Raw genomic sequence first — 14,908 nt, 5'->3', positions numbered from 1 at the left:
GTCTGAGCATCTGGTTCACCCTGGGGCAGTTGCTATCGAATATATGTGCTGCTGTGCTATTCAATCCCTCTAAATTTTCCTGGAAAAAAGAAATGATGGCTGGGTGCCAGTGGCTCACACCTAGCTATTCAGGAGGCTGAGATCTGAGGATCACGGTTCAAAGCCAGCCCAGACTGGCTCTACCCTCTGAGCAGACTCATACTGATACCAAAGACTAATATGAGGAGGAAATGGCAGTGGATAGAGGAGGCTAGCAAAATAGCTACCACTCTTCTCAGAACAAGCTATTGAATGTGGGCCTAAGAACAGAGCAGTTCCAGACAAAGGGGAGGAGAGCCCTAAGAGATATCAAAGATAACTTCACTTGAAACACAGAAGACCCTGTTATTGAGATGGGAGAGATTTGTAGGTGGTCTACTAAAAAAGAGTTGTAAGTGGGATTCAAGAATGGAGATCAAAACATTTTGCCCAGCAACACCCTCAGTCCAGCCAAGAAGACAGATGCATCAACTGCCTTAGGTTTCCTCAGGAGAGATTCCAGCCAAGGGGCACCTTATATTGCAGTGTAACTGAACGTTGTAGTTATCAAAGCATGTAATTTTTGTGCATTGTATCAGTTCCTTGCACATTCAAAACTACTTGAATTACACTTGAAATACACCCTAGTTTTTAAAAATATAGTTTGATTTATTTTATTCTTTGCAGTCTCGTTATATAGCCAAGTCTGATCTTAACTTCATAATTCTCCTGCCTAGTATCCCAAGTGTTGGGATTACAGGTGTGTACATCTATGTTATCCATCATACTATTATTTGCATGTTTCCTTAAGTTTTAATACTTTATTTTATCCCTTGGCAGTACTGTGGTTTTGATTCAGAGGCTGGTGCTGGGCAAGCAAGTGCTCTACCTTTTGACCCCTGTCCCCAGCCCCTGTACTTCATTTTACTTTAGATGAGTTCTTATTGTATTATTTTGCTTGGGTCAGAATCAGACTGTGATTGTAATGTATTTTCCTGCTGGGAAGCTTATTTTGTCCTTTTATATTTTTTGTAAATATAATTTTTCTTCTTATTAAAAAGAAGAGAAGGTACACAGAGGTGTTACATTTATATAAGTCATTTTAAAATTCAAAATCTTATTTTAAAAGAGTAAAAATGCAAATAATCACTAAAATTTATCTCTATAAAAAAATGACTACCAGATTAAATTTTTTTGGAGGCTAGGTAAGTGGCATTTGGTATTGTTCTCACTTCAGCTCTAGACAATGCTTCACAGTTCCAGGCCTGCATGACCTAAATAAAAACAAGTAAAAAGTAAGAAAAATGATCCTTTAGGGCACAGCTGTGGAAGATTTGAAATACTCTTGTGTATTTTATTGACCATTTTTACATTTCTGTGGTAATGAAAAGTGATATAACAATTATGGTAGAATTTGACACATTCTTCTAACAAAACATAGCATGACCACATTACCCAGCAATCCCATTGCTCATTGCATAACCAAAAGAACTGAAAAGAAAAAACTAATAGCTCATATGCCAATGATAACAGCAACATTTACAAGAGTCAGAAGTTGGAAATACCTGGAGTGTCTATCAGATGAACAGGTTTATAAAATATGAGGTATGCATAAATGGATTATGCCTTATCCACAGAAAAGCTGCAATTTAATATATGTCTGTCATGGATGGACACCAAAAATAATCTCCTATTTATGTGAAACATATTGACTAAACCATTTCATAAGAGAAACTGGAAGATTAAAATTTCTGGGGCAGGTCATTGGGGTGATTATTACTCAATGATTGTGTGGATTCCATCAGTATCGAAAAGATAGTTCACAAATAGAGGTAATGGTTACAAAGCAGTGTGGATATAATTAATGTCACTGAATTTTATACCTGCCTAGCAAGCATGAAGCCCTGCGTTCAACCCCCAGCACATCCAAAAAAAAAATGCTAAATCTTCCTTCTGTTACCTACCTTGAGTGGTAGGTGTTTTTCTACTGTTTTGATTGTATTCCTCAGAGGATCTCTGGTGGATCTCTGATGTTTAGTCATGCATTACAGAAAATCCATTATTTGAATATTAATTCTGAGTTTTAAAGGAAACCTCATATATTAAAATGAGAGCAATGCTTGCAGTATTAACTCGAGAGGCTAAAGCAGGAAGATCCTTACACAGTTAAGGCTTCATAGAGAGGTCATGGCTAACTGTGGTATCTGCTGAAACTGGAGGGACAATTATAAGTAAGCAATTACAAGTGAGAGATAAGAGAGAGATAAGCTTTTGATCACATTATATTTTGGTCACGTCAGCTTGTATTTAATATTTACATGATTTTTAAAAATTTTACTTTTTCGAGTAGTTCCGGGAAGATGGCGGAGGAGAAGCTGGAATCTGAACAAGCTCTTGCATAGAAAACAGTTTCAGAGTTCCAGTGAACAGTCCCAAGCCAGAGAATCACACTAAGTGTGCCATCACAGGACAGAGAGTTAGTCAAGAGAGGGGAAGCCAAGCAGACACATCTGAGCAGCTGCCGCAGCGGCGGAAGGGTCACAGCGGCGACCACCGCCACGGAGGCATACCTGAGACGCAGTCTGGGACGAAGGAGCCAGACGCAGCGGGCGAGCGGATTCTACTCAACACCAGCAAGAACCGACAAGGAGCATACAACTTCATCCTGCACTTTGCAGACCAGAGACGACCCGGGATCCAAGACTCCGCGTGAGTAGAAGCCCCACTTCCTCACTCCTCTGGGAGCAGAGGAGGGAAGGCCACCCCTCCCCCCCCAGCACCGGTGATCTCCATCTTGGATACCGACAAAGCTCGGAGGAGCGGCTAGCTCCAGCTCAGGCCTTGGAATAAAACGAGTCATTTAGCAGGTCACAAGAACTTAACGGCGAAGTGACCTCACAGACTCAGTTCCATCCAGGGAAAAGTCACCCAGCTCAGGCGCCAGCCATTGGAGTGGCTCTCCTCACCGGGTAACCAGAGCCAGAGGCTGCCCCGCCCTCTAGCAGCCACCACAATCAATTGAAAAACAGAAACCCTGAGAATGGCTCCAGGCTGGGTGCTGTGAGTTTTTTTTCACAAAATAGCCCCAGGGAAAAGCTACTGTTCTTTGAAAGGCCTCAACTCTACCCAGAACCTAGCCTCATCACTGCATCCCCCTCTTTTGTGATTCTCAAAGCAGATCACCCTCCCAGTAAACTAACCTGGGAGGGGGATCTCAAAATCTTGGGTAAAGCAGAGCATTTTTCTGCTTGTTCCAACAAACTGACTTAAGAAACCAATCAAGCCACAGGACCTCAAGCTGACCAGAGACTCCAACCAGACTCTGGTTACAGACAAAAGGGAGATACAGGACTCTTCCCACCCCTCCCAAAAAAAAAAAAAAAAAAAAATCAAAGAACTTTTTTTTTCTTCTTCTTCTTTTCTTTTTTTTTTCTTTTCCTTGTTTTGTTTTTTTTTTCATTTTTTGTTACCTTATATATATATATAAAATTTTTTTTTGCTTTCCTAAAACTTTTATTAATCTTTAATTTTTGCCTCTTCTGAAAAAATAATTGTTTTCCATTAACTTTTTTTTTTTTTTCTCCTCTTACAATTTTTATTTTAGGAATACGTGAATGTGTGTTTTCTTTTCTTTTCTTGTCTTCTTTCTCTTTTTCTTTCATTCTTAATTATCTTTTTGTTTTTTTTTCTAGCTCTACTGAACTTCTGATCTTTTCTTCTCACTTTCCTATCCTTTCCATCTTTTCCTCTTTGTTCATCTGTATGTGACTTAACTCTTGTCCTGCACATCCTCAGATAAACCCGTAGTTAACCAGTAGACCCTATCCCCCATTGTGTACACACTTAATCCACAAACTTATTACTCAATTCAAAACCTCTGAGACTTAAACTCATTAATAGCAGTACTACCTCTTTATACCTATATAATATTTTAAGCATTTTTTTAAAGTTTTTCTCATCTCCTCTATCTCCCTCCCTTTCTCTCAACATATTCATATTCCTCTATAAATAGATGGTCTTTTAATCTCTAAAATAACATTAATTTTTACGTTTCTTTTTTTTTCTGGTCTCTTTTCATTCCCCTTTCCCTTTCTTCTTTTTCTCTCTCTCTCTACTTACATCCTACCCAACCTATTTCCTGCATTGTGATTAGGACATAGTTAACTCTCCCTGTGCCTAACCACACCAATCTATTCCTATTTTTTACCCACATCTCTCCCTAACCCTAATAATTTCTGGTTTTCCAAATTCTTCTCTGCGGTTCGAAGTCCTTTAACATATAGTTGTTTGATGTCGAATAGATGTATCTGTTGAACTAGATTGTATCTGTAGACTATTGACTGTACAACTGCAAACTTTGGTTGATGGTTGCCTTAAGATAGTGTTCTAGCACAAAACTGGGGCTATCTTCATCTCAAATGGGCAGAGTAAGCCGGAAAAACACAAGAAAAATGGCAAATTCGGGTATCTCAATTCCCAATCCTGATAATCAGGGGTTAGAACAGATAATGAATAATCCAGAGGAGAGTTCCCAAACAGCTCTACAAACACTGCTGGCAAACATGATAAATGAAAAGTTTGACAACGTACAAAGGACTCTGTATGAGCGTGATAGGGAGAGAGAGGAGGCATCCCAGAAGTTTATACAGGAATATCATAAGCGTGAGGAAGCTACTCAAAAACTGATACAGGATTTGTGTGAACAACTTGAGAATACTCAAAGAGAAAGAGAGGAATGGCGTGAGCAGGCTGAGAACACTCAAAGAGATCTGCAGGAATCCCATGAACGGGAGGAAGCTAATCAAAGAGTAATACAGGAATTGAGAGACCAGGTAGAGAACACACAAAGATCACTAAAGGCATTCATGGAATCCATTAACAAAGAGCTGAAGGAAGTCAGGGAGACCACAAAGGGAATGCTGAATGGAACCCAACAGAAGGAATGGGAGCCCAAAGAAACCATAACCAATCAACTAAGTGATTTGAGGACAAACACTGAACACCAAATTAAGGAAGTAAAGAAATTCATACAAGACCTAAAACAGAGCTTCAACAAAGAACTTGAAGCCATCAAAGCTGACCAACTAGAAGGAAAAGAGATAAAAAACAAAGTAGAGAGTCTTGACAGCAGGTTAGACCATGCAGAAGATCGAATCTCAGGGATTGAAGACAGCCTAGATATTATAGAGAAAGAACATACAACCATCCAAGACAAGTCCAAGAAATATGATAGATCTATCCAACACCTGGAAGACACCATCAGAAGGCCTAATCTAAGGATAATGGGTGTAGAGGAGCACCTAGAAACAGAAGTTAATGGTCTGGGAAATCTGTTTAACAGGATCCTAGCAGAGAACTTCCCAAACATGCAAAAAGATAGGCCTGTCCAGATACAAGAAGCCTTTAGAACCCCAAATAGACCAGACCAGAATAGGACATCCCACCGTCACATTATAATCCACACAGGATCAACTCAGAACAAGGAAAAGATCCTTAAAGCTGTCAGAGAGAAAAGGGTAATCACTTATAAAGGGAAACCAATTAGAATCACCTCAGATTTCTCAGCAGAGACAATCAAAGCAAGAAGAGCCTGGAATGATGTATGCCATGCCCTAAAAACAAACAACTATCAACCAAGAATACTGTACCCAGCTAAACTCTCCTTCATAACTGAAGGCCAAATAAAAACCTTCCATAGCAAAGAAAAATTGAAACAATACATCTCCACCAAACCAGCCCTACAAAAGATCCTTAAAGATGTCCTACACATAGAAAACCAACAAGACCGCAATAAAGGCCAAGAAACTGCACCCAAACTGAGAATCCAAGAACCATAGGAAGAACCCAGTTTTCGCAGCCCCCAAGAAGGTAGATAACATGGCAGGAACTCCCAAATACCTCTCAGTCCTATCTCTTAATGTTAACGGACTGAACTCTCCAATTAAGCGACATAGACTGTCTAGTTGGATTAAAAAACAACACCCTTCTGTCTGCTGCCTACAGGAGTCACATCTTGCCCTTAAAAACAAACACATTTTCAATGTTAAAGGCTGGAACAAAATCTACCAAGCAAACGGACCGCATAAACAGGCGGGAGTTGCAATCCTAATATCAGATAAAATAGACTTCAAATTAAAATTCGTGAAAAGAGATAAAGAAGGTCGCTACATACTAATTAAAGGATCTCTCCTTCAGGAGGATATTACAATTCTAAATATCTATTCGCCAAACAATGGAGCACCCAAATTTATCAAAGAAACACTACTTTCCCTCAAATCCCATATAGATCCAAAGACATTAATTGTTGGGGATTTTAACACACCACTCTCCCCACTAGATAGATCAACTCGGCAAAAACTCAACAGAGAAACCGCAGATCTAAACAGCTGCATAGATCAACTAGACTCAACAGACATTTACCGAACATTTCACCCAGCAGCATCAGAATACACGTTTTTCTCAGCAGCACATGGAACGTTTTCTAAAATAGACCACATTTTAGGCCACAAAGCAAACTTGTCTAAATTCAGAAACATTGAAGTTATACCTTGCATTCTCTCTGACCACAAGGGAATAAAGTTAGAACTCAACACCAAAAGCCACCAAAGAAAGTCCGGTATCACATGGAGGCTGAACAACACACTGCTGAATCATGAGTGGGTCATGGAAGAGATTAGAAAGGAAATTCAAATGTTCATGCTATTCAACAAAAATGAACACACAAAATACCAGCTCCTCTGGGACACAGCAAAGGCAGTACTCAGAGGCAAGTTTATTGCTCTGAGCTCCTACATCAACAAATTGGAGAGATCTGAAACCAACAATTTAATGACACATCTAAACCTCCTTGAAAAAGAGCAGCAAGATAAACCCCAATCCAGTAGATGGAAAGAAATAATCAGAATTAAATCAGAATTAAATGAATTAGAATCCAAAAAAACTATAGAAAGAATCAACAAAACAAAGAGTTGGTTCTTCGAAAAACTTAACAAAATTGACAGACCCTTAGCAAATCTTATCAGAAAAAGAAGAGAACACACCCAAATTAATAAACTCAGAGGTGAGAATGGAAACATCACCACGGAAACAAGCAAGATTCAGAACATTATAAGGGAATACTTCTCAAAACTTTATGCTAATAAGTTTGAGAACTTGACAGAAATGGACCTCTTCCTAGCAAATATTGACATGCCAAAACTAAACCAAGATGAGGCAAACTATCTTAACAGGCCCATATCAAGCATTGAAATAGAAACAGCAATAAGAGACCTCCCAGCTAAGAAAAGTCCAGGACCAGATGGTTTCACAGCGGAATTTTACAAGGCCTTCAAAGCAGAGCTCACACCAATTCTCCTCCAACTCTTCAATGAAATTGAAAGAGAAAGCTCACTACCGAACACATTCTATGAAGCCATCATAACCCTCATCCCAAAACCAGGCAGGGACTCATCAAAGAAAGAGAACTATAGACCCATTTCTTTGATGAACATTGATGCAAAACTTCTCAACAAAATTTTGGCCAACCGACTTCAACAATTCATCCAAAAAATCATACACCACGATCAAACAGGATTCATTTCAGGGATGCAAAGCTGGTTCAATATACGCAAATCAATTAATATTATTCATCACATCAACAGGAGCAAGAATAAGAACCACATGGTTATCTCAATAGACGCAGAAAAAGCATTCGACAAGATCCAACACCCCTTTATGATGAAGGTTTTGGAAAAATTAGGAATCCATGGAACATTCCTCAATACAATAAAGGCTGTATATGACAAACCTACTGCCAGCATTATACTCAATGGTGAAAAACTAAAGCCATTTCCTCTTAACTCAGGGACAAGACAAGGATGCCCACTCTCTCCACTTCTCTTCAATCTAGTATTAGAATGCCTAGCTACAGCAATAAGACAAGATGCAGACATAAAGGGGATCGAAATAGGGAAAGAAGAAATAAAACTCTCCCTCTTTGCAGATGACATGATCTTGTATTTAAAGAATCCCATAGACTCCACTCCCAAATTACTCAAGCTGATTCAAAACTTTGGCAAAGTAGCAGGTTATAAAATTAACCCCCCAAAATCAATGGCTTTTCTGTATGCCAACACTGAGAAAAGTGTGGCTGAAATTAGGAAAGCAACTCCATTTGTAATAGCCCCACAAAAAATAAAATACCTAGGAATTAACTTAACTAAAGAAGTGAAGGACCTCTATGATGAAAACTTTAAAATCTTGAAAAAGGAAATCAACACAGAACTTAAAAAATAGCAAAACCTCCCATGCTCCTGGATTGGAAAGATTAACATCGTGAAAATGGCAATACTTCCCAAGGCTATCTACAAATTCAACGCAATACCTATCAAAATTCCACCCTCATTCTTCAAGGAAATAGAAGAGGCAATCCAAAAATTCATATGGAACAATAAAAGACCCCGAATAGCAAAAACGCTCCTCAACGGAAAGAACACGGCTGGAGGAATATCAATACCAAATTTCAAACTCTACTATAAAGCCATAGTAATCAAAACAGCTTGGTATTGGCATAAGAACAGACCTCAGGACCAATGGAATAGAATTGAAAACCCAGAAATGAACCTACAGACCTATAGCCATCTAATCTTCGATAAGGGAGCTAAAACAATAGAATGGAAGACAGACAGCCTCTTCAGTAAATGGTGCTGGCAAAACTGGTTAACTACATGTAGAAAACTAAAGCTAGATCCTTATATATCACCCTGCAACAGAATCAACTCCAAATGGATCAAAGACCTTGAACTCAAAGCAGACACTCTGAAAACATTACAGGATGGAATAGGAGAAACCCTGGGTCTCCTTGGCTCAGGCCGAAATTTTCTGAATAGAGACCCGGAAACACAACAAATCAAAGAAAGGCTGGACAAATGGTATTGTATAAGGTTGCAGAGCTTCTGCAGGGCAAATGACATAGCTAGCAAGATCAATAGAAAGCCCACGGACTGGGAGAAGATCTTTACTAGCCATACAACGGACAAGGGTCTCATATCTAAAATATACTTGGAACTCAAAAAATTAAACCACCCAACAACAAATCCTCAAAGAAACAACTGCCCAATAAGTAAGTGGGCGAAAGACTTAAAGAGAAGCTTCTCTGAAGAAGAAAGAAGGATGGCCAATAGACACATGAAGAAATGTTCAACATCCCTAGCCATAAAAGAAATGCAAATCAAAACAACATTGAGATATCACCTCACTCCAGTTAGAACAGCAAAAATCAAGAACTCTAACAACAACAGATGCTGGAGGGGATGTGGACAGAAAGGAACCTTACTTCATTGTTGGTGGGAATGTAAACTTGTTCAACCACTTTGGAAAGCAGTATGGAGGTTCCTCAAAAGACTCCACATAGAGCTCCCCAATGACACAGCAATCCCACTTTTGGGCATTTACCCAAATGATCACAAACAAGGCCACACTAAAGCTACCAGCACAACTATGTTTATTGCAGCATTATTTACCATAGCTAAGACATGGAACCAACCCAGATGCCCCTCAGTAGATGAATGGATCAAGAAGATGTGGTATATATACACAATGGAATTCTATGCCTCCATCAGAAAGAATGACATTTCCCCATTTGTTAGGAAATGGAAAGGCTTGGAAAAAATTATATTAAGTGAAGTAAGCCAGGCCCAAAGAAACATAGGTCCCATGGTTTCCCTTATTTGCAATATCTAGTATAGGTATGAGTCAAGCGGAAAAAGTCAGAGAATGTGATGTTAGGAAAACGAAACCTCAAATATGTATTTTAATGTTTTTGTTTCTTTCATGCATATATTTCTAACGCATTTATAAGATTATTTCTTTGTTGCTTTGTATGTCCCTCCCCCACTGTGTAATCCCCGCTTTCACTATATTTGATGTCAGTATAACATGTGGAGGAGATGGGGACAAACAAGTCGTTTAAGGATTCAGGTGGACCTGTTGCAACAATGAGAAGTACAAAATGTCATGTCAAAACCAGCTTTACAATGTTGGTGGGGGGGGGGGTGGGGGGGTATGATTGGGTGGGAGGGAGGGGGGAGGCTGGGAAGGGAGGTGAAGGGTAAACAAAGGAGGAGGCTGCAATGCTTGGCAAGAAATGTATGCATTATCCTGCCCATGTAATTGTAACCCCTCTGTACAGTATGTTCTCAAATAAAATAAAATAAAATTTAAAAAAAAAAAATTTTTCCTTTTTCCCTTACTCTCAGTATGTCATTTTGAAACTTTGTACTATGTTCTCATTTGCCACATTAAAAAAAAAAAAAACATAGTTTTTCTTTATATCATATTAAACATTTTTTTTTATTTTTTCTATATTACAACTATTTTATTTATTTTTGAAAGCTTTTAGCATTTTTTTTTCTGCATATAGGGAGTGGCCACTCTCTCAGAGATTTTTCTCAGTTCTGCCAATTGAACCACAGATCAACTTCCAGATTCATTCTTTGAAAAGTCTCATGCAAAGCCCAGCACAACTAAGGAGGCTGAAATCTGAGGATCTTGGTTTGAAGTCAGTCTGAGCAGCAAAGTCTGAGATTCTTATCTCCAATTAATCACCAAAAAGCGGTGGGTAGTAGAACTCTAGCCTTGAGTAAAACAGGGCAAGTTCAAGCCCTAATACTGGTAATTACACAAACAAGTCTCATGGACTTTCTTGCTTGGGCTGGCTTTGAACTGCAGCCCTTAGATTTCAGCCTCCTGGGTAGTTAGAATTAACAGGCATGAGAAACCAACTGCTGACTTATATTAATTTTTTTTGGTCGTTCATGGGGCTTAAACTCTGGGCTTAGGTGCTGTCCCAGTGAACTTCAGCTCAAGGCAAGCACTCTACCGCTTGAGCCATAGAACCACTTCCAGTTTTCTGGTGGTTTATTGGAGTTAAGAGTCTCACGGACTTTCCTGCCCGGGGTGGCTTGGAACTGTGTTCCTCAAATATCAACCTCCTGAGTAGCTAGGATTACAGGCGTGTGCCACTGGTACCTGGCTTATTTTACTATTTTTAACCATCTCTTTCTTGCCTTCAACCTCAATACTTTTTTAAATTTTGTCCAGTAGACTTGATCTTTGGGCCACATTGCTGTTTCTTAGTTATTTTGAAGGGGGGTAGGGGTTGAACTCTCAGCTTGGGTGCTCTTCAGCTTAAGGCAAATGCTCTACCAGTTTACCCACAGAGTCACTTCAGGTTTTCTGGTGTTTAATTGCAGATAAGAGTCTCATGAACTTTCCTGACCAGGCTGGCTTTGACCCATGATCTTCATATCTCAGCCTCCTGTGTAGTAGGATTACAGGCTAGAACCAGCAGTGCCCTTCTGTTTCTTAGCTTTCTGACTCAAGGATGATGTTTTACAACTTCAACTACAGCTCCACTTCTAGCTTTTTTTGGTTTATTGGACATAAGTTTCAAATGTACTTTTCTGGGTAGTCTGGCTTCAAACCATGATCCTCAGATTTCAGCTTCCTGAGGTGCTCTGATTATACATATGAACCACAAACCCATTGATCAATTAAAAATATTAATATGTTTTATTCACTTTTATTTTTAAAATTTTCCTTGCTTTTATTGTTGTATATGTTCTAGTCCTGGGACTACAAATCAGGGCCTGATACAATGCCAGAGATTTATTTCAAGACTAGTAGCTTGCCACATGGGCCAAAGTATAATTTGTGGCTATACTTGTTTTGTCTTCGTGCTTGAACTAAAGCCCTGGGTGCTGTACTAGAAAGTGATTGCCCAGTTTGCATCTTTGGTCACAGCTCAACTCCAGGTTTTTTTTTTTTTTTTTACTTCTTGGTAGTTAATAGGAGATGAGTTTTATGCAAAGCCTAGCATGAATCAGTGGGCTGAATTCTGAGGATCATGGTTCAAAGCCAACCAGGGCAGGAAAGCCCATGAGACTCTTAGCTCCAATTAATCAATGAAAACCTGAGAGTGGTAGAGCTCTGTCCTTGAACAAAACAACATAAGTTCAAGCCACAAGATAGCACACAAATGCACATACAGAGAAAGCTTCATGGACTTTCTTGCATGGGCCAGCTTTGACCCATGCTCTCAGATTTCAGCCTCTCTTCATCCTCTCTCCTTTGAAAATTTTATTGGCCCTGTAGCTTGACCTCTGACTCTAAGACCTATGTGTTAGCTTTTAAACTCAAGGCTGGTGCTTTACCGCCTCATCCACAGCTGAAGGCTTTGTGCCATGTGGCTAGAGATAAGAATGTCAAGCACGTTCCTTCCTAAGCTGACTTGACTCTGCAATGCTCAGTTGTCAGCCTCTTGTGTAGTAAGGATTACACACATGGCCATCAACATTTGGGTCATTTTAAAACTTTAATATGTGCTTGCTTCCACCTTTTTTTCTTTTTCTTTTTCCATTTTTGCTTGTCCTGGGAGTAGAAATTGAAGCTCAGATGTTGTCTCATGGCATACATGGGACCAACCATAACATTTGGCTTTTGAGGGGAGGTTAATTGGAGAGAAAAGAATCAAATAGAGCTAGGCCAATTTCAGGAGGCTGAAAATTTAGGAGAGTTCATGACACTCCTATCTCCAACTAACCACTAAAGTCTGAGAGTTGTAGACCATTGAGCAAAATAGTGCAAGTTCAAGCACCAGGACTGGCAAACACACACACACACACACACACACACACACACACACACACACACACACGTGTCTTATGAACACTATACCTGAGCTGCGCTTTAAAGAGTACCCTCATATGTCAGCTTGAGTATATAGAATTACAGACATGAGCCACCAATGATTGTCTCATCAAAACCTCTGTTACTTGGTCTTTCTTCTCTTCTTCTACCCTTCTTTTCATTTATTTCACTCCTTTTGTGTGTGTTGGTGCTGGAGCTCGATCTCATGCAAGGCCTGGCCTAATTCAGAAGGCTGAAATCTGTCCATCATGGTTTGAAAGCAGCCTGAGCAGGAAAGTCCATGAAACTCTTATCTCCCTTCAAGCAACAAAAACTTATCCCCAGTGTGGCCACCACACACAAAACAGTCTACTGTAATTTCTTGATTGAGTTTGCCTTTACACAGGATCTCATATTTCAGTCTCCTGCATTTCTAGAATTACAGACATGAGCCAACAGTTCTTGGTTCTCTACTTCCAAGCATTTAATTTTCTTATTGTGATCCTGAGGCTGGATCTCTGAGCCAGGGCACTGTTTCAATAAGTTATTCTTTCAAGGCTGGTGCTTTACAACTACAACCACAGCTTTATTTCTGGTGTTTTTTGCTGGTTAGTTGGAGACTTATGCACTTCCCTGTTCAGGCTGGCTATGAACAACAACCTTCAGATTTCATTCTTGTGAGTCAGTAGGATTACACATATCGACCAAACATTCATGCATGGATCATTTTGAAAATTTAATTGGATTTTCTTACAGGGGGGGGTTCTTTTTCCTAATCCTGGGGCTTGAACTCAGGCCTTGGGCACTGTCCTTGAACTTCTGTTACTCAAGGTAAGAACTCTACTACTTGAGCCACTGTGCCACTGCTAGCCTTTTTTATTTATGAGGTACTGAGGATACAAATCCAGGGATTAAAACATGGCAGGCAAGCACTCTGTCACTAAGCCACATTCCCAGCCATTCTTACACCTTTCTATTTGTATTTTTATTTTCTTGTATATGCTGGTCCTGGGTCTAAAAATCAGCCCAGTTGCAGTCCCAGAAGTTTTTATTCAAGACTAGCACACTAAGACATGAACCACAGCATAACTTGTGGCTATTAGCTTTTGTTTTGTTTTAAGTAGCTACTTAGATTTGAGTCAATGAATTCTACCGGGGCTGGCTTTCAACTGTGATCCTCAGATTTGAGCCTCCCGAGTGGCTACTGTCACAGATGTGTGCCACCTATGCTTGGCTCATTATAAGCTCTGGAATTAGTCATTTATTCTCCTAACTTTTCTGCAATTATTTATTTTATTGTTTGTGTGTATGTTGGTCCTGAAGTTAATATCAAGATCTGGGTGCTGTCCCAGAAATTATTTTCTCATTTCTGCCATTGAAGCCACAGCTCATCACCAGGTTTTATTTTTCTTCCTTTTGGTGGTTAATTGGAGATAAGAGTCTCATGTAAAGCCCAGCAAGACACAGGAGGCAGAAATCTGAGGATTGAAGTTGAAGCTATCCTGGATAGGAAAGTCCATGAGACTATTTGCATCAACTAAATACTCAAATTCAAGCCCTAGGCACACAGTAAAAAAGCCCCATGGACTTTCCTGTTTGGACTGGCCTTAAAATGTATCTTCAGACTTCAGCTCCATGAATAGCTAAAATAATAAGCAGGAACCACCAGCCCCAGGCTTATTTTCAAATCTCAAATGGTCATTTCTCCTCTTCTTTCAGTTTTGTTTTTGGTCGACTTTGCGCTGAATTATGGACCAGGGAACTGTTTCCCAGTTTTTTTTCATGAAATTTCAGTACTTTACAACTACTATCACACCTTCATATCCAGCTTTTACTGGGTAGTTGGAGAAAAGAATTTCAATCACTTTCCTGCCCAGGCTGGCTTTTAGCGGTGATCCTCATATTTCATCTTTCTGAGTAGCTAAGAATACATACATAAACCAATAACTCATGACTCATTTTGAAACTATAATTTTCTCATTCTCCCATCTTTTATAATTTGTGCTTTTTTTTCTTTTCTTTGTAAGTGTCTGTGCTAGGGCATCAGCACCAGGGTCTGTGTGCTGTCCCAGAGCTTTCTGTTTAAAACTAGCACTCTACCACATGTGCTAGAGCACAGCTAGTGGCATATTTTTGGTGACAAGTGAGACATAAGAGTCTCAGGGATTCTCCTATCTGGGCTAGCCTTCAACTGTGATCCTAGGCTTTCATTCTCCTGAGTAGC

Source organism: Dipodomys spectabilis, unplaced genomic scaffold (assembly GCF_019054845.1).
Source record: "Dipodomys spectabilis isolate Male_0828 unplaced genomic scaffold, ASM1905484v1 ptg000301l, whole genome shotgun sequence".
NCBI lineage: Eukaryota > Metazoa > Chordata > Mammalia > Rodentia > Heteromyidae > Dipodomys > Dipodomys spectabilis.
Note: the sequence above shows the minus strand (reverse complement) of the source record.